General features: G+C 43.2%; 1 protein-coding gene across 5 annotated transcripts in view; it reads right to left on the minus strand.

The window, feature by feature from the left end:
* The window catches only part of LOC147020008 (estrogen receptor beta-like), a 295,296-nt gene that overhangs the window by 213,250 nt on the left and 61,588 nt on the right, over positions 1–20,458 (minus strand). For 2 of the 5 annotated variants that reach the window (XM_085894929.1, XM_085894931.1), the window contains one exon: positions 8,237–8,455. The exons of 2 other annotated variants lie outside the window; for them this stretch is intronic. The gene's annotated coding sequence lies outside the window, so the exon portion shown is untranslated. Of the gene's footprint in view, positions 1–8,236; positions 8,456–13,894; positions 14,313–20,458 lie in introns of those variants that run through there. One more of the 5 variants, XM_085894934.1, reaches the window with a different exon arrangement.

The following is a 20,458-nucleotide window of genomic DNA, read 5'->3' on the forward strand; positions in this document are numbered from 1 at the left end:
TCTCATCCACTCCCAGAAGCCTACATCCTCCTCCGGGATCTAGCATATCTAGAGTTCTTTCATCCATCCCCAAAAGACTGAATCCTCCTCCGGGATCTGGTAAACCTCGAATTCTCACATCTTGTCCTGTTTGATGTCTACATCCTCTTCCGGGGTCTGGCAAACCCAAATTTCTCTCATCCTGTCCTGATCGATGCCTACCATCCTCTCCCGGGATCTGGTAGGCCCAAAGTTCTCTCATTTATTCCCAATCAATGCCTGTATCCCCCTCCAGGAAAAAAAAACATGACCACAGCCATAATCCAGGCAGAGATTGCCACGGCCCAACGGACCCAATTAAAACTGTATCTTCTGGGTGCGCCAGGCCGAGGGCGGAACAAGGTCACGACCGACTGTCCCACAACCAGCATGAGGATAACTCCTAGGCACGCATGGACGCCAGCAACCACACTCCTCCATCCACAATAGACAAAAGCCAGACAAACAGGCACTATAAATTAACGCAAACACCATCACCGACCCCGAGCTGCTATGCTCGTCTGCTCGACTGCCTGTGATGAGAGTTGAAGTGAGTTGAAATGTCTTTTGGCTTCATGCAACGCTTTATGTTTCTCTTTCATCTTCCCAATACGCCGTTTACTTGCCCTCACTTTCTTTTCAGCTCGAGTGAGCCCTCGCCATGCTTGTTTGGCTCGCTGCTGACACAGCCTATTCCATTCAGCTTGTAGGGCTAGAGTGTTAGCTTGCACATGCTGCCGGCAGCTGCAATCGTTATCCAACCCAGCTTTGAACTCACACACTCTCTTGACGACTTTTAATCACCTTCTAGGTATCGCTCTTGAATGACTGCAGTTCATGATGCAATGCTCTGTTCTCCTGCCGTAAATTCTCTGTTTTTCATCGGGTCCCTCTGAAATGTTGGGTTCTGGAATCAGCAAAAGCTGTGGTTCTGGTTCTGGTTCAAGTTCTGACTCTTCCTCTCCTGGAATCACCACGACTGGACTCACATGCCCAACCAGTGCAGATGCCCTCGTGTGCGGCCCTCACTCTCCATCGCACCACAGTTGTACCTCCATGGGACGGGAGACTCGAATTTGGTAAGACCTGGGTGAGAGGTGCCAGATGACACCGTCTGGCCGGTGTCCTGGAAATCGCACGTTAAAGATCCAAAGATGCAGAAACTGCTTCAAAACGGCTCCACGAAGCTCGCTTCCTCCGTACTCACGATGTAATATGAACATCGCCATCTCGTGCCTATCCGCCATTTCGAGCACGTGTTCAATCTCCACAGAATTTTTTTTTCTCTCCCTTAAATTACCATGCGTTATTTTCTCCCGACAACAATTCGCATGATCAACAATTTCATGTCCCCTCTGAAATGTTGATCAGAGTTCGAATCTCACACTCCTGATCACCAAATGTTGATCAGGGTTCGCATCCCACACTCCTGATTCCAAATGTCCATCGGTCTGATTGATTCTAAAATCCCACCCCAATGCCAAATGGCGTGGTTGGGGGGTGGGGGGCTCGAAAAATCTCGCTCCGACCCAATTTGGCGGAGCCAGGGTTCAAATCCCACATTCCTGATCACCAAATGTCGTGGGAGTGGCCGGCCAAGGTTAACCCCCTGACCCACTTTGTGGTGACAGGTGGTTAACACCGCCAACCCCCCGGCAGGGCCGAGGGGTTCCTTAAGAGCACTGTGAATGAAACAGATGCACAGGGAGTTTATCCTCGAACCCCACTATAAATACACAAATACAGTTTCTTCAAAATGAACACATTTAATGAAAATAAAACAAATATTTACAAAGGAAGATAATTCAAAAAGTAATGATAATATAAAATAAATAAATCCTACTATCGAGGAACCTCTCACACAGACTCGAATATAGACAACGGGGAAACAAAATAAAAATACTAACCCTTCTTTCGAGTATACTTGGACTTAACTTGGCAGAGAGCTGGTCCTTGTGGGACTTGGAATCGAGGCATTTCCACCAGTACGTACATACGCGCACAAAATGGTGCTTCTCTCATAGCAGGACAAACGTACGCCTGGAAATCCGTGAGTGGCACTCAACACTAAGGCTCAGAGCCCCAGTGCAGCTGCTTATGACAAACACAAGGCTCGGGGTCCGTTTCTCATGACTCAACCAAGAACCAGAAGCCAGAGTCTTGCTTCACCACGCAAGCCAAATTGCCTCAACATGAATTCAATGGTCATGTCGTCGTTCTCGGCATGCACTCAAGCTCTGCTCTTCGCCTCTCCAAAACAATGCTCCTCCTGCCTCCGCTCTGATCACGGCTCTCCTCAAAAGTGCCAAGCCTACTAAGTCCGATGTCTCACAAAATGGCCAGCTGACTGATCACGACTCTCCCAAAATGTGCAAGCCAATTCCTTTTTCCTCTTAAAATGCGCAACCTGCCTTTCTTTGACTTCGATCACATCGATATCTCTCATCCGCCTCCGGGGCGTGGTCTGCTCGCACCAAACACGGGAAGGCGGGGCTTCTCCTGCTCGGCTAGCTTCTGACGTCATGCCCATTAATCGTCCCTCAGGGGTGTGACTTCGCTTGTTATCAACCTTTGAAGACGGGGCTTACTTCCCGTTTGTTGTTGTTTCAGTGACACGTTTCCCACCTTTATTGAAGATCTTGAAATATAAAAACATAGGGAAAAATCACAGAGGGGAATCATATACTAGGGAACTTATTCTTACTCTCTTGGCTAATTAACACCACACCACCCCTGGTGTGGTGACACGTAACACTTAAGCTCACAGGTTCCCTACTTACTCACATCGAGATGTCTCCTACTCGTCCATGGACGAAGTAACTCCACACAATGCTATATTCCCTATTATATTCTTCCATCTACCCCCACAACTGTAACAATATATATATATATATATATATATATATATATATATATATATATATATATATATATATATATATATACATATATATATATATATTGTTACGGTTGTGGGGATACATGTATATATAAAAATATATATAGTTACGGTTCTGGGGTTAGGGGCTTGCCACGAAGGAACGCACTCGGGTCCCTCCCGAACGACCGTCCTGAACCACTGGGCGCAGATAACTCTGCGCACTGGCAGGTTGCTTGGCAACCAGGAATGCCGATTGGCACGGCCAATCCAGGAAGGGTTACACCACTTCACGTGATACCTTACCTGTGGATGGCTGGTCAATTAGAGTTACGTGCCCTCAGCACACACTCAGATTACTACTGAGCATTACAGTGAGTGTGTGCTGGCTAATGAGCAAAACATTGGGGTGGAACTGCAGGTCTAACTATACTTGTGCAGTGTCGGACCAATGAAGGAAAAGACAACTGAGACAGATTGTAAATATACAGTACTATAAATAAATGAGTGTGTGTGTGTGTGTGTGTGTGTGTGTGTGTGTGTGTGTGTGTGTGTGTGTCATTCATACTTTTTGAACCTTAATCACATATATGTATATATATTCATCAATTGTGCACTATTGAAATGTACCTTTTGACCCTTTGGACTGCTGAGACCCCTTCAAACTTTGAAGACCCTTTAAGACCACGAAAGACTGAAAACCCTGAGGACCCAAAAGACCCAGATGACCCAAAAGTCCCAAAAGTCCCCGAGGACCCAAAATACCCAAAAGTCCCCAAGGACACAAAAGACCCAAATAATCCAAAAGACGCAAAAGACCCTGAGGACCTAAAAGAACCCAAGTATCCAAAAGTCTCCGAAGAGCCGTAAGCCCCTGAAGAGGCATAAGACCCAAAGGACCTCAAAGACCCAAAGGACCTCAAAGACCCAGAGGACCCATAAGATCCTGTAGACCCTTCAAGACTACTATAAATGGATGAAGCGTGTGTGTGCGTGTGTGTGTGTGTGTGTGGGGGGGGGGGCGGGGGGCATGTTTGTGGAGTTTTATTGGAGTGTTCTGGTGTGGAATGCAATACACCTAAATGATCGTCAGGACCTCCCGAGTTGATTAGGCCAATTAACTCCAAAAATATCCATTAGAATTCCCACGTTTTATACACACGCCATGTTAAGGTATCTTATGCAGCTTAATTCGTCCTTCTACAATAGCATGGCATTCTCATTACAAAATAAAGAACAAAAACAAAGATAACATTGTGCCAAAACATATATAAAACAATACTTATAATATTTACAACAATAATAAGAATAGTAGTATCATCTGGCAATAATAAAATTATGAACATATAATCACCGTGCTGGCCACAATAAACATCTAGGCTGAGTGAAAAGCAAGCTAATGCACAGCAGGTGGGTATGCAACAAGGCTATGCAAACCAATTAAAATTTGGTCCATCGCACCAACGGACCCACTCGTAACAACAAACAATTACTTATTACACACACACAAGCAATTATTCCAAAACCATACTGTGTGTTCTTTTACCCATATTTGCACAAATAAACTCTATATGTTCAAATGCAAATGAAACTACAAATGGATGAAATGACACCTGTGCATATCAATCTCAAACTTTTTCTGTTTTCTTTTTTGCGAATTCGTCAATTATCATTCCAAAGTCAGTTTGTCGTGATAATTCACTTTGAATACTCAGCACTGCCAATGAATTGAGTCTTCCCTCCGTCATTGTGCTTCTCATGTAGCGATTGCTCATGTGTTTGCTCTTCAAAAAACGCTCTCTTCTTAGCTTTACGCTTCTTTGAAAACTCAGCAAGAACATTCATAGCACTGGCTAAAAGTTTTGATTCAGTCAGAATATCAGGATACTTGTTTCAAAATTTGAGGACACTGATGAGGCTATTCAAGTTTGAAACCTCAACATCAATGGTGGCTTTTTTGGCTTGAATGACTTGGTTTCTGTTGTCTATTTCTCCAAGAATTTTCAGCCAAATTGCAGACATGATGTTGTAGATGAATGAAGATACATATTTGATGGGATCATTAACATCATTCCTTGTTTTAGAAGTGACATTCAGTGTGAGGAGCTGTTCCAAGGCTTCTCGTATACCAGGGAGATGAGCTGCAAATGGTCGAACACTATTAACATGATCGTCCATCTTGTGCCAGATAATCCATACAGAGAGGACCCCACTTTATTTTGCAGTATGCTCCACCTAACCGCTGAGGGCTACTGGAGAATATGTTGTAGTTTGTCTGAACAGTTGCAAAGAATGTTACTGCTTCACGACAGCTAGCTGCTGTATCTGCACCACATAGGTTCAATGTATGGCAACCGCAAGGTGAAAACACACACAGAGGGTTCTTTTCAATGATGTGTTTTTTAGCACCATTGTATTTTCCACCCATGTTTGCACCATTGTCATATCCTTGCCCATGACAATCAGTTAAAGGAATATTATTCTCCTCCGGTGTTTTGAGAATGATGGAAGCGATTTGTGTTCCTATCTTCTCACAACAATCAACAAAGGTCAAGAAACGTTGTTGAACAGTGAATCCACTTTGCTCTTGATGGAGATATCTGAAGATGAATGTTGTTTGTTCTGTATGACTGGCATCTGGTGTTGCATAAACCATAACATAAAAATACTTAACGTTTTCCCATTCATCCAGTGTTAAACGATGAACAGGTTCAGCACAGAGATCTATAAACTCATTTTGTATTTCAGCAGAAAGGTAGTGGGACTGCATTCGCTCTCCTCTTTGCTGTGACACTTGGACCTTTGTGATATGGTCTTGTAGAAGAGAATCATGTGTTAAAAGCCCCAGTGTGCCAAGAAAATTCCCATTGTGAACATCTCCAATTCTTTGTGAATATCCACAGAAAGGCAATCCCCTCTCACCAAGGAAGAGTACGACATCGATGATCCTTGTTAGGAACTTCTTCCACTTTTCAGCCTCCAACAAGGTATTCTGTTTGATGAGGTCATCAACTCCAGAGTGTGTTTTTAGGTGTCTTTCAAGCTCACACCAAGCAATATATCATGTCCTGTGTGCAAGGCTCTGTTCATGCTCAGGGAGCCTGCCCCACAGTTTTTTTTTCCATCTTAGTCCTACGGCAACCTGCGGGCGATGCCAGTGCTGAAGTTGAAGGATGTGAGATGGTGTGAAAGAACAGTCTACACAGCAACCAATACAATGCTTGTTTCGTTTGGCTAAGAACAAGCCATCGCCAACTGCCAGTTTTACCGTTTGGGGTTTTGAACCTGAAGATATTTGTTGGGAATTTGTGACCCTGTCCATCAGTAGGAATTTTTTCCCGATATTCCTGATGGCCTCCTCTCACACAGTTTTCTACTTCTGTCTGGGGTGGAATTTCAGAGACTTGGCCGACATAAAAGTTTTCACATTGGAATTTGAGGCTAGTCTCAATGTTCTGTGAGAGTTCATGGCCTTGTGCTTATGATCCACCATCTCTCTCTCTGTTTCACTTTCAATTCCACGAAGAAATTGTTCTTTTATATCATCAATAACATTACCACTTTGAGATGTCTCACAAATTGTTTCCGTCACTTGTGGAATCGTAGGTCTCCAGTCACTTGATAGAGAGCTACTGTCCTTAATTACACCAACATGGAACAGAGTACGAGAGCCTTTCTGTGCTTCTTTATCCCACTGCTCCTGCTCATGTCTTTTCTGAGCACCGGACTTGTGTTGGTAAGAAGCAGACAGACATGGCTTACTTTTTGCAAGTTACGATAAGTACAGACTGCATAGGACAGTACAGTGTACAGTATGTACTGCATTCAGACAGGTGAATCAATTCCTCTGACATCACAATCACATTATATTCCACTGTCATTGGTTGGAAATTTGAAGTGCCATCGTCTACAGATTACCAAAGATGTTTGCCCTCATGGGTGAAACTCTTCCACATGTCCATGGAAATACAATATTTTTTTATATAATAACCTTTATGTAGGTTTTCGAATTTTCGTCGTCAGAAGCACTGACGTGGGAAGTTGGGGTGTTATTCACTTATTCCTATATGCGGATTTGTTTCTTAACTCATTTCACCCGGATGGGGTTTGCATTTATGTCATGATGTCATTACCGCGGTTATCATTATGTAATTTATTCCCACAGTAGTTTATTTTACGACAGAGGGTGGTAATAGCATAATACTCCCGATGGCGATGTAATTATTTATAACTCTACTCCCATCATGAAACAAAAAATTGAAGGAATAATTATGGGCCCCGATTAGATCCGGGCCCTGGGTGGGTTACTGGAAAGGATGTTTGGTGAAGGGGAGGTATTATCTGGATTGAGAAAGGCAGGAGGGGGGAGACCGATTGGGAAGGAGGAATGATTGAAAGTAACAGAGGTATTGAACAGAACGATGGTGCAAAGGAAGAGATATTGAAAGTAACAGAGGGGGAAGGGGAGACATTACATGGGGAGAAATACATCCTTGCCAATGCATGCCCACTGAACAACCCCTCGACAAGGGACAAAGGACTGTCTATACAAAGACTAATGAAATATGTAATGCTTGGGGCACCTATGTGTCCAGGTATGCTCTCCCCCTGGGGTAAGTTTTCCAAAACCATAACAATATACAGTGCCCATAAAAGTCTACACCCATTTTCAATTTTTTCACCTTTTGTGGCCTTTTAGCCTGGAATTAAATTGGGTTAAATCAGACTTTTTCCACCTTGATCATAAACCACAACTTCCAAGTGAAAAACAAATTCTACAAATTTCAGAAAATTTATTTAAAATACAAAACTAGAATATATTAGGGGGTGGACACTTATCCAACCGAGTTAATACTTGGTGGAAGCACATTTGACAGCAATTACAGCTGTGAGTCTGTTGGGATACCAACTTTGCACATCTTGATTGGGAAATATTTGCCCATTCTTCTGGACAAAACTATTCACGCTCAGTCACATTGCATGGATAGCGTTAATGGACAGCAATCTTCAAGTCATGTTACAGATTTTCGAATGGATTTCGGTCGGTGCTCTGACTGTGTCACTGAAGGACATTTATCTTTTGGTTTCTTAGCCACACCAATGTAGCTTTGACTGTGAGCTGTTAGGTTGTTATGGTTGTAACAGGTTGTTATGCTGAAAGGTGAATTTGCATCCCAATTTCAGCTTTCTTGCAAAGGGCAGCAGGTTTTCCTCTAGGATTTTTCTGCTTTTGCTACATCCATTTTCCTTTCTATCCTGACAAGTGCCCCAGTCCTTGCTGATGAGAAGCATCCCCATAACACGTCAAACACGATGCTGTCACCACCACGCTTCACTCACAGTAGAGATGGTGTTCTTTGGGATGGTAGGGATGGGGCCACTGCGGAGACGGTCACCGCGGAGATGGCCAACCGGGAGATGGTCGCCGTGGAGATGGCCGCCCGGGAGACGGCCGCCGCGGAGACGGCCGCCGGGGAGACGGTCGCCAAACGACAGAGCTGGAGAGATTACCAGGGACAGAGCTGAGCAGAAGACGCCAGAGCTCGCCAGACATCGGACCTTGCCAGGGAGACAGGTGGCACAAGGACAAGCGTCAAGTCAGCGTAACCAGGCTTGAGGTCATGCATTGCTGCTGCGAGCTGGGACTGCTTCCATTTCAACGTCGTTTATTTAGGCTGCATCCTGCAGCGACACTTACACATACACTCTTACACAATTTACGATAGGATCTTTTCTCTCACGCATCTTTCTTCTTCCATCTATCTCTTGTCTACTGTGGACGCAAAAGAGCAATCAACATGAGCAAGCCCGACCAACTGTTCTTTTCAGAGCAAAAATGAAGAGCGAACTCAACAGTGAACCGAACTGACTTACACCTCACATTCTTCCTCTTACACTATGCCACACCCCACATCACATTGCACTTGCACCTCTCAAACATGCACCTTAGACATCCTCAGTATTTTTCCCTCCTCCCCTTTCCTCAGCGTTCTGGGCTGCGCAGGTCTGCCGGCCACGCCAGGTAGTGAAATGTCATTAATCCTCCACTGTTTCTATCTCTCTGGGCTATCTCCAATTTTCCTTGGGTTTTCGTGTGTGTGTGCATGATGGCAGCTGTCATAGCATAAGTTAAGACTGTATAATAATTTTTGGGATGTCTCTGCACTGTCTTCTTTTGTAAATAATGTTTACCTTTTGCCATACCCCACAAATTTCTTGCTTTCCCTGCTGTACGTTTGCAGTAAATCCTATTACTGTACCACATAAATTTCCTCACTCTTTTTTTAAATTGAATGTGTTTGTGAGAAATGTTCCCAGCTCATTTTTGTCTTTTGCTCCACAGGTCAAGCATGGCCTGCATCCTAGCTTAACCAGAACGTTATTCCCCAAGAATCTGTTAAATAGCTGGTACGTACTCGGCAGCTCCGCTCAGCTGCACCTGATCTGGTAAGTGACCTAAATAACACAAGTGCATACTGAAGTCGTGATTCCTCGACAAGGAGCTCACGTGTCCGAAGGTAAACAGTTTTTAAACGGAGGACCCTAAGTCATATGGTCAAGTTATTGGTGTTCGCGGTCGATTCATGACCTGCCGCGACAGGAAGTTATTCGTGTGCGACAACCTGCGATTCCCGGTGAGTCCAGAGAGGAACCCGAGACAGCCCCTCCCTTACGGTTCCCCCATAATGCCAGGTCCGCAACAATAATGTATATATATAGTATATTATTTGAAAATTTTGGAGATCATGTTTGCATCTTCTTTCTCAAATCTTTCTGGATATGATGTAGTCTAGTTTTGCAGGAAATTTAGAATATTGATCAGAAATTGTCTGAACAAGCTCGAATGAGCTAACATCCTCGTCCTCTTAATGATGACGTCATAAAAACGAATATGACGTCATTGTGATGTATCAGGTTTGCGATAAATTATCTGTGCTAATGCCCGGCATGATTCCCGAAAACAAAATTCAAACAGCTTGCCTAGTTATGGAGATAATGGTATAGGCGATTTCCATTAGCGGCGATATTATGACGTCAACTTTTTTCTCGGAAGAATTATCAAAATCGGAGATGGTTACTGCCTGCGCGTGGGCTTTCTGCATATACATGGCAAGTTTCACGAAGATCCGATGAAAACTCTGAGTTGTGAAACAAAAAATGTCAAAAAATAGGAATGACATTATAAAAATTGATATGACATCATAGTGATGCATCATATGTGCGGTAATTCATCTCTGCTCATGCCCTGTTCGATTCCCGCAAACAGAATTCAAAAAGCTTGCCTAGTTTGAGATAATTTTTTAGGCGATTTCCATTAGCGGAGATATTTTGACATCAAAACTTTTTTTCTAGGAGGAATTTTCAAAATCGGAGATGGTTACTGTCTGCGCAGGATATTTGTACATTTATATGACAAGTTTCAGGAAGTTTCGATGAAAACTGTAGGCTGTGAAACAAATGAAACAAAAAACAAAAAAATGTCAAAAAATAGGAATGACGTCATAAAAATTTATATGACGCCATAGTGATGTATCATATGTGCGGTAATTCATTTCTGCTAATGCCCTGTTCGATTCGCGCAAACAGAATTCAAAAAGCTTGCCTAGTTTCGGAGATAATTTTTTAGGCGATTTCCATTAGCGGAGATATTTTGACATCATAACTTTTTTCCTATGAGGAATTTTCAAAATCGGAGATGGTTACTGTCTGCGCAGGGTATTTTTACATATATACGCCAAGTTTCAGGAAGTTTCGATGAAAACTGTAGGGTGTGAAACAAAAAAGTCCACAAGAACAACAACGTGAGTAAGACTTAGAAATCCTCCACGAGGATCTAAAAACCCTTCAAAATGACTGCTCCAGTAAAATATTAATCTCTTTATATCATTCTTTTTAATTCCTTGTTCCAGTCTCCGTGCATTGTTATTTCACCTCCTCTTTCAATAATCTTGTCTGCATGATATTTTAATGTGATTAAAGGGACCATCCATTCTGAAGAATTTATTTATCACATACACAATGCAAGGGAATGGGAGATTGCTTGTGTTATAATTCCATGTTTAAAATATTCAGTGCTTTGTCTGTAAATTTGAAAATGGTAAATGGAAGACAAGAAAGAACAATAGAAGGTTAAGTGAGTGTGGAAGGATTTTCAAATGAACAGACACATTTGAGAGGTGATAGGAGTAATGGGAGAGAATAAAAAAAAATCATGTGGATGGGGAAGGGGGAGCGGGGAGGAGAAGGGGTGGAAAATCTCCTCGTTTGCTTACTCTATACATCGATACTTCCAAATGCAAAATCCTTTTCACCGACCTACTAAAAGCCTGCTGATCTGCTGTCTCTTTTTGCCACTACAATGGCTATTCATCCATTGTTCCCTCACAATCTGAACATTGTGTTCCTGCGGAAATAATTTTTCAACATGTGGGAGAGTAACAATGAAATAGAAGGCTTTTATGTTTGCATAATGACGATTTTCAAAATAATTTTTCTTCCTTCTTTCGGTTTCTTTTTTTTTTTGCCATGTGTAGCAGCAGAAGAGAGAGAAGAGGCAGGGAGAATGAAGAAGGTAGATGAGAGAGTGAGAAAGGGGGAGGTAGGTGGGGAGAGCGACACCTCACCAAACATTGCAATACACTGCAGGAAGGAGGGGTGCGAGGAGGTGGACAGAGTAAGAGAGAGAGAGAGGTGGGGGAGAGAAGGAAAAAAAAAGACAGGTGAGTGGTGAAGGTGGCATGAGCAAAGATAATGATATGTGATGCTTAATGACTGAACATTAAAAAAACATATCAGAACAGCTGTACACATGAAGATACAACAGAGCTTGTAAAGTAATACACCGGCACATCTGCAAAAACTTTGATATTCCAGTTCCAGAAAACTTGTGGGAACATGAACCAAAAGCAATCACTGAAAACATGGAAGTACTGCTCACTTTCGACCTAATGATCCCATGGAGCATGAACATTGAAAACAAGGCATTGCAACCAGATATCACACTTATGTACAAAAAAGAGAAGAGGGCATTGCTAATTGCGGTGTTGATACTAGTGATTTTGGACTATATGATGCAGACATCAATAAACTGACCAAAAACCAAGACCTCAAGAAGGAAGTAAGAATATCCTGGAAGATGAAGAATGCCAAAGTTGGACCAGTGATAGTTGGAGCACCGGGAATGATGATGAAGAACCTCACAGAGATACTATAAACCATCTCTGGGGATATTACGACAAACAAACTACAGTTGGAAGCTGTCCTGGGCTCACTGAGGATCCTGAAGAAAGCCCTCGGCACAAAACTTTGAGAACAGAAAACTTCACAGCTTGGTCCATGAATCATGACGCCTTACCAGAATGAAGGTGGATACTTTGAGCCCACCCTGGGAGGACTCCATTCCACATTCTGAAACCCCATATGTAGATTCCAATGGACGACACACACACACATACACACATACACACACACACACACACACACACACACACACACACACACACACACACACACACACACACACACACACACACACACACACACACCTGTGCCAAGGCCTGTTGTGGAAATACAGTTTATATACATACATACACATGCAAATGTACACACACATAAAGTACATAAAAACAACAAATGCAAAGATTTACCTTAAAACAGAGATCTTTGAAAGAGGAATTCAAGTGGGAAATTAGCAAAATTGAATTCAAAAATATATCAAGCTACAGAACACAAAATGCCGATCTATGCTCTATGCCTTCACAGCGAGCAAACATGCCTTCTATGCCTTCATGGCAAACACGTAGTCGGATGGGCCTTATTGTTTTTATTTGTTATATATGTATTGATGTCAAAGTGAGGGGTGGATTATATTAAAAGGAGATCGCACAAAAAGGTAAAAAACAAAACGATGTGCTGTAAAAATAAAATTGCACATTTTCAGCTGATGACACACCTCCCAAGACACCCACCGCAGGGCACTGCAGGGCCTAACACGGGTGGAAACATAGTCTAATCGATTGAAAGCATGGGTACTTTGACTAAAATGAACAACCAAGCGGCTTGGAGAGCGTGCGCCAATGGCTTAAGCACTCAAACAAAACGGTTCATAAGAAACGGCTAGTTTGGCACGTGATTAGCACTCACCGAACGTCATATTAATGATGTGTTGTGAGCGGAAGCTAAGCTAGGGTGCGGGCCATGCTGGACCGATGGCACAAAAGACAAAAACGAGCTGGGAAATTTCTAACAAACACATTTATTTGAACAAGGAGTGAGGAACGTTACGTGGCAAAGTTATAGGATTTATTGCAAATGTATAGCAGGGAAAGCAAGGAATTTGAGGGGTGCAGCAAAAGGTAAACAATATTTACAAAAGAAGACAGTACAGAGATATCCCGAAAATTATTGTACAGTCTTAACTTATGCTACGACGGGCGCCATCACAAACACACACAAAAAAACCCCAAGGAAAATTAGAGAAAGCTCAGAGAGATAGAAACAGTAGAGGATTAATGACCTTTCAATACCTGGTGCGGCCAGCAGATCTGCAACACCCAGAATGCTTATGAAAGGGGAGGAGGGAGAAATACTGAGGTTGTCTAGGGTGCGTGTTTGAGAGGCGCAAGTGTAATGCGATGTGGGGTGTGACATCGTGTAAGAGGAAGAATGTGAGGTGTACATCATTTCGGTTAACTGTTGAGATCGCTCTTCAGTTTTTCGCTGAAAAAAAAAAAAAAAAAAAAACAGTTGGTCGGGCTTGCTCCTGTTGATTGCTCTTTTACGTCCAAATTGCCTGGTGATACTGCTGCTGCCTGGCGATATTCTCTGCTCTGAAATGAGCTGGGTTAATTTATTTTATGAGCCCTGGATGAGGGGAAGAGCCAAACATCAGATCAAAAGAGGCTCTTCACGAAATTGAGCTTCCCGATTGTTCCATAGCGGTCATAGCCACACCCGGCCATATCCCAAAGGCGAAAAACGACTCATTCGCTCACTTACAGGGCCACGTGTAACAGCTCCGACCTTGACATGGGGCTGTCGTTTATGGAGGCGCTCTCTAGACCTGAACATGCGCTGGCCTTCATTCAAACGTAAGATTTCAGGGAAATCCCTGCGCTACCCGTAGGTCCTTAAACAAGCTCCAGCGTACACTGTGGACGACAGAGGGTGGTATTAGCAAAACTTAAACTTTGAGTTATGCCCCAAAATAACCAGACCTTTGTCTCCTCAGCATCCATCAAGGCTGTGGTGAGTGTAGAATGAGTATGTGGAAGTTGAGGTGGTTGTAGAGTAGCAGGAGCACATTGTGGCATTTGTAATCAGGTTGGATTGTAACGTGACGTTGTGGGGAAGTGGTTGAAGTTCCTTGGGACGAGATTGTGAACAATGGTTGCATATGTAAGCGTGGGTTGTTGCGGGGATTTTTAGTAGTCGTTTGAAGTGGTATAACTTGGTGAGTGGAATAAAGGTCTGAGGTGAAATGGCGGTTGAGAATCGGCATGCAATTTTGAATGGAGAATTGGCACGCAAATGCAAATGAAGCGCTCGCGGCATGCTTAATTGGTTACTATTAGTCTTTACTGATTTGCGTGTGTGCTTGCGCGTTTCATGTGAGAGAAAGGCGTGGAGCAAAAGAGTGGAAGACTGCAACTGCAAGGGTTGAAGATGAAAATGGTCGAAATAACTCTAACTGAAGGAATCCCACCCACACAAGGCGGGGTGAAAGAATGCAAAGATTGAAGATTAACGAACTCTAAATGAAGGAGTCCCACGCAATGCATCCTTCCCTTTTACCCACTAGACAATTGGAAAGGACTAACTAATACACATACTATTGAAGTAACTGCCTTGGGATCGCTGTATGTTGTGTGCCACTGCTTTGGAGGCATGTGGTTTTACAGAACCGCAACTATGCGTGTGTGTGTGTGTGTGTGTGTGTGTGTGTGTGTGTGTGTGTGTGTGTGTGTGTGTGTGTGTGTGTGTGTGTGTGTGTGTGTGTGTGTGTGTGATCTCCTCCATAACTCCAAAACTATAAAAACCGAGCAACGTGAAACTTTGCATGCATACAAAGAAAACTCCAAGGAAGTGCAAAAGTGAAAATTGTGTGTTTGGGTTAATTAAAACACCCCTTTTGAAGATGATTTGCTATTGTGAAGAAGATAATTTGATAATGATAACCTTACCTTGGAAAAGGCCACAACTTGGAACAAGCTGTTCATCGAGCTACGAATCGCTGGGTATTTTGCAATGCTTATAAACGCCTGGAGACGTCAGCGTTCGTTGTATTATTTCATTTCTGCTTTTGCGTTCGCCACATGTATCTCTTAAACTAAAAAGAATTACAAAATTTAAGCTCCAGAATCAAACTTACAAGCAGTTCTGACTCCGACAAAAAGTGTTATTTTGTCCAATTCGGATATATGTGACATTCGGGCGTCTCCGGTTGGTGAATGCTTAATATGACGGTTTGGTGATTGCCAATTGCATGCCAAGGGAGCCGTTTCATATAGACCGTTTCTTTGAAGTGCTTGCATGAATGCTTACGGCACTTGTAGAGCGCTCTCCAAGCTGCTTAGTTGTTTGTTTCGGGAAAAAGTAACTGTGCTTTCAATCTCACATCGATTAGACATACGTTTCCACCTTTGTTGAGTCCTGCGGTGCCCTGTGGTGGGTGCCTTGGGAGGTGTCTCATCCACTGAAAATGTGCAAGGATCGCTTTGTTCGATCTTCATTTGTAATCCACCTCTCACTTCGACATCGATACATATTAAAAACCAGAGAGTTGGTGTCAAAGCCACCCAATGCTCGCCTGTTTATACATTTATCGTTTTTAAAAGACTGGTCTAATAAAAATTTTTATAAAGCATTGCAGTGAAGTCTGATCCAAATAATTGTAAAGCAATATATGTATTTGTATATTGTAATCAGTAAAAAATAGTTTGGGAGATAAAAACATAATAATAAAATAAATGACCGTTTTTACAGCCATTTTTCCCTGCTGTGCAGGGGTTTGGCTTTTTCTTGAGGCAATGTTTTATGGCCGGATGCCCTTCCTGACGCCAACCCTGGTCGCCTCTTACGACACACAGGGATATGGTACACCTATTCTAACCGGGGCATACACCGGGACCAGTACACTGGCACTCATTTCGCCGACCTCGGAAGGATGACAGGCTGAGTCAACCCCCTGGTGTTAATTCAGCAGCCAACGGGACTTGAACTCAGGACCCTGGGATCCCAAGCCGCCAGCCACCCTAACCACTAAGCCAACACCAGGCTTCGGGAGATAAAAACATGAGAAAGGAAAAAACTTTAACGTTGATGTGCTACAAAAAAGTTAAGTTCAAAACAGGTCAAAAATTAAAAAAATTTAAAATTATTTTTTAATTTCAACTTCACTACATCAATAATATACCCCCAAAGGAACCTCCATGCCAAATATCAGCATCCTAGTACACATATTAAATGAATGGCAAGCTTCTAAATAACTTGCACCAAAAACTTTAACGTTGATGTGCTACAAAAAAGTTAAGTTCAAAACAGGTCAAAAAAATTTTAAATTTGAAATTATTTTTTAATTTCAACTTCACTTCACCAATAGTATACCCCAAAGGAATCTCCATGCCAAATATCAGCATCCTAGTACACATATTAAATGAATAGCAAGCTTCTAAATAACTCGCACCAAAAACTTTAACATTTTCACGCTCACGCTCACGCTCACGCCGGGGGTATCGCTATAGCTCTCTGTTCTTTGAACAGGCGAGCTAACAACACAATAAGGTCCATCCGACCAGGTGTTCGCCATGCTTGTTCTAGCTGTGAAGGAGAAAGTAGAGATCGACATTTTGTGTTCTGTGGCTTGGTCCATTTTTTAATTTAATTTTGCTAATTACCCACTTTAAATCCTCTTTCAAAGAACGCTGTTTCAAAGTAAATCTTTGTGTTTGTCGTTTTTTTTACTTGATGTGTGTGTTCATTTGCACTTCCGTGTATGTATATAAACTGGATTACCACAATGGCATTTGGCACACCGGTGTGTTTAATTGGTTATTGGTTGATATCTCTATATATCCCAGGTCTCAAAGTATCGACCTGACCTGAGTGTGTGTGTGTGTGTGTGTGTGTGTGTGTGTGTGTGTGTGTGTGTGTGTGTGTGTGTGTGTGTGTGTGTGTGTGTGTGTGTGTGTGTGTGTGTGTGTTGTTCGTTGTTACCTACATATAGGGGTTTCAGAAAGTGGAATGGAGCCCTCCCATGTCTCAAAGTTTCCACCTCCATATGAGTGCATCCACCTACCAAGGTGTCTACCGACCAAGGTAAGCCCTTTCCTGTTTCAAACCCTTCCCAGAGTTCCTCCACAACTGTAAAGACATTCACAAATCGCACACACACATGAGAATCCCAATGCCACACATACCCTCAAATACCCGACCAGTTTCCTTGCTTGTTGGCAACTCATCAGTGAAAGCGCAGACAGAAATGCATCCCAACGAGGCTCCCAAGCATGTACAATGTGCAAATGTTTTATTACATCAGTCAATACTTTAACCCAAGAAGGATGACGATGTACTTTGACACCCAATCCTGATGACAATGTTATGGTGGAGGAACTGCATGTCTTCCCTTTTCCTTCTTGAGTGCCATCTCTCTTTTACCCATGCTTCCTGTATACGACTGAAGCACTCTGACCAGAATATTATGCCAAATATCCCATCGTACATGCCACAGTTCTATAAGGTCGGTTGAGTTCCTCTTGTTGTTCTCCATTTTCAGGTAATCCCACATGGCCTTGATGGGACTCATGTCTGGACTCTACAGGGGTGGCCATTCTAACACTTGGAGCACACCAGCTGGAACCTTGTACTGTGCATATACATATTGTTATGGTCACTGGATTCAGACCAGCTTCCTGATCCCAATCCTGACGTCAATGTTATAATGGACCACCACGTGGTTATCCTATCAAATCTGCCACCCACACAATCCCCCAATTTAGTGATGGACTGTTGAAAGAAACTATGTTGTCCACAAGGAAAGCCCAAACAGTCTTACCTTTGGTTTTCACCTGTTTATAGAAAACTCTAATGAGGATATGTTTCTAGAGCTGGGCTTCTGTCGAATAAGATGGGCCAAGCGAATGAACCCCAGGTGAACTGTCTGTAGCTTTAAGATGGCCTCCTAATGAGGTTGGCACCAAATGCCCAAAGGTCGTGCGTTTAATGCGCTGTGGAGTTATCATGCCAAATAAACGAACTGCGTACAAATAACTCACAAATGGTGAGAACTGGTTTCAATTACTAATTAAAGGGTCAGGAGAACGAGGGAAGAGAGAAAAACACGCATTGCGGTAATTGTTTTATCCACCATACAATAATCCCCACGCATCTACGATAACTCATTCACGTGACAGATAGCTCAGCCAAATAGGGAATGACAGAACAGAAGTGTGGAAATTTTCTCTCACGCGATGGCTTGTGCGAGGTCCCTGAGTCCATGCCGGGAGATGGCATTCCGAACAGTGGGCAAAATGGGCAGAACGGAAGGAGCCAGACATGTGCTGCCGTACTACCCAGAGCTTTCCAAAAGGGTTGGCGAAATAGGATGCATCACAAGGATTGGTGCAGCATACAAGTCTCTACACACCATCTGTAAATGTCATTTCAAAGCTGAAGGAAGGGATATCAACGGGAGACAAATCGGGAGTAGTTTACCATTCATCATGCAGAGAATGTGACCAATTCTACATTGGTAAAACTGGAAGGAATTTAAAAGAAACATGAGATGAACAAGATGGAGTAGTTAGACTTGGAAAAGTGACAGTCAGCCATAGCGCATTGTTGCCTATAGTCTGGCCACGAATTTGACTTTGATGGAGCCTGTGTCTGGGACGTGACATCCAACAAATGACACAGACTGATTCTGGAGGCATGGCACGTCAAGAGTCGAGAGGGTGATCGAACTGGGGAGACCTTGGACATACCCACATAATACACACCTCTGATATAAATGGCAAAAACTGGATGGGGTAAACAACTGGACAAGGTGAGCAAATCAACGACGCTCGATCCTCCATACCATGCCCACACATGTACAACACCCAAAAGAATCTCCACCAATCACGCAACCCACACATCAACATGTCTAAACCAGATGCGAATCCAACCATCTTCGTGCCCCGGAAACAAACAAACAACCAAAAGCAAAAATCAACAATGAGCACACACATCCACTCACCACCATACATACAATTTACCAGATCATAAGTAATAAAAAAGAGGAGAGCAGACCATCGATTATGCAAGATGGAGCTTGTTGCCTAAAATTTGGCAAAATAAAAACTCTTGAATTGATCTCTCGCACCAGCACGTGACTGGAAACTCAGGAATAAAAGCAGACACATGCCGAGGCTTGGGGTCTATTGACCTAAGAAAGCTCACTGGGAAGCGGGTGAAACATCGCTGAGACCAGATCTACTCTTGCTTGTTTAATACTCGATCAGGTTAGATCTTGTTACTTTTTTGGTTGGATGCCCCTTTTTCCTTTATAAAATGTATAATCCCACCCACCCCAAATATATTGTGGAAATTGTTCCTCAGGGTGAATAAATGCTAAACATAGCATAGTTATTCCCATATTGAGCGTTTCGTATAAGCACAAAGTACTGCAATTAAATGTCGTTTTAGTCATGCGTCGCTAATTCCTATCATTGGAAATGTCAGACCCACACAAGTGTGTGTGTGTGTGTGTGTGTGTGTGTGTGTGTGTGTGTGTGTGTGTGTGTGTGTGTGTGTGTGTGTGTGTGTGTGTGTGTGTGTGTGTGTGTGTGTTTCTAAAATTCCTCATTCCTGCAAGCTCTCATTTGATGTTTTAGTACTCTATTTTGTGTAAATGTACCCTTTTACTTTGCGCAGCAGTAAGCCATAACCCCCAAGTTTAGGCAGGAAAAGAGGTCGCAGGAAAGCCCGAGTATGAAGGAACCATGACTCGGCTTGGTCGAGGAGTTCCCTGAATGTGCTGCATGGAAGGCTGCACTCTGGCGAGCCGCGCGTGGAGCTAAGGCTCTCCTCGTCCTGCCGGCTTCAACACTCCCCCCCCCCAAACGGCCATGTCCTTCCCCCTCCTTGCAGCCTTCGAGGCTTGCACACAGAGCTGGACATCCTCCTGCAAAGCAACATGATCGGGTTTGGCCGAGCGATTCTGCTTGTCCTGTGGTGAGCTATGTCTTTGACCGTGTATGCCTGAGGCCTTTAGGAGGTGGATAATTAAGATTCCTCACCGTCGCTTGGACTGTTCCGTGGGGCACACCATCTGCCCTCTCCATGCTTTCTTTTCCTCCACCCCCAAGTGGCTACAGGGTGCACACGGTCCACGAGCAAACCGCTAACCCTTGATTTTGTATCCAAAAGGAAATCATGCACAGAATGGATGAACAACTTGAAAACATAATGCCTCTGGTACCTTTGGCAGCGGAGGCATAAAAATCAACTAAATATTGTTTATAGTAGAGTTGGCCATCTGAACTGCTCATGATGCAGTGCACCCAAGTTCAAGTCCTAGACAGA

Source organism: Eptatretus burgeri, chromosome 9, assembly GCF_056783735.1.
Source record: "Eptatretus burgeri isolate ZD-2024b chromosome 9, Ebu_testis_v1, whole genome shotgun sequence".
Classification (NCBI taxonomy): Eukaryota; Metazoa; Chordata; class Myxini; order Myxiniformes; family Myxinidae; genus Eptatretus; species Eptatretus burgeri.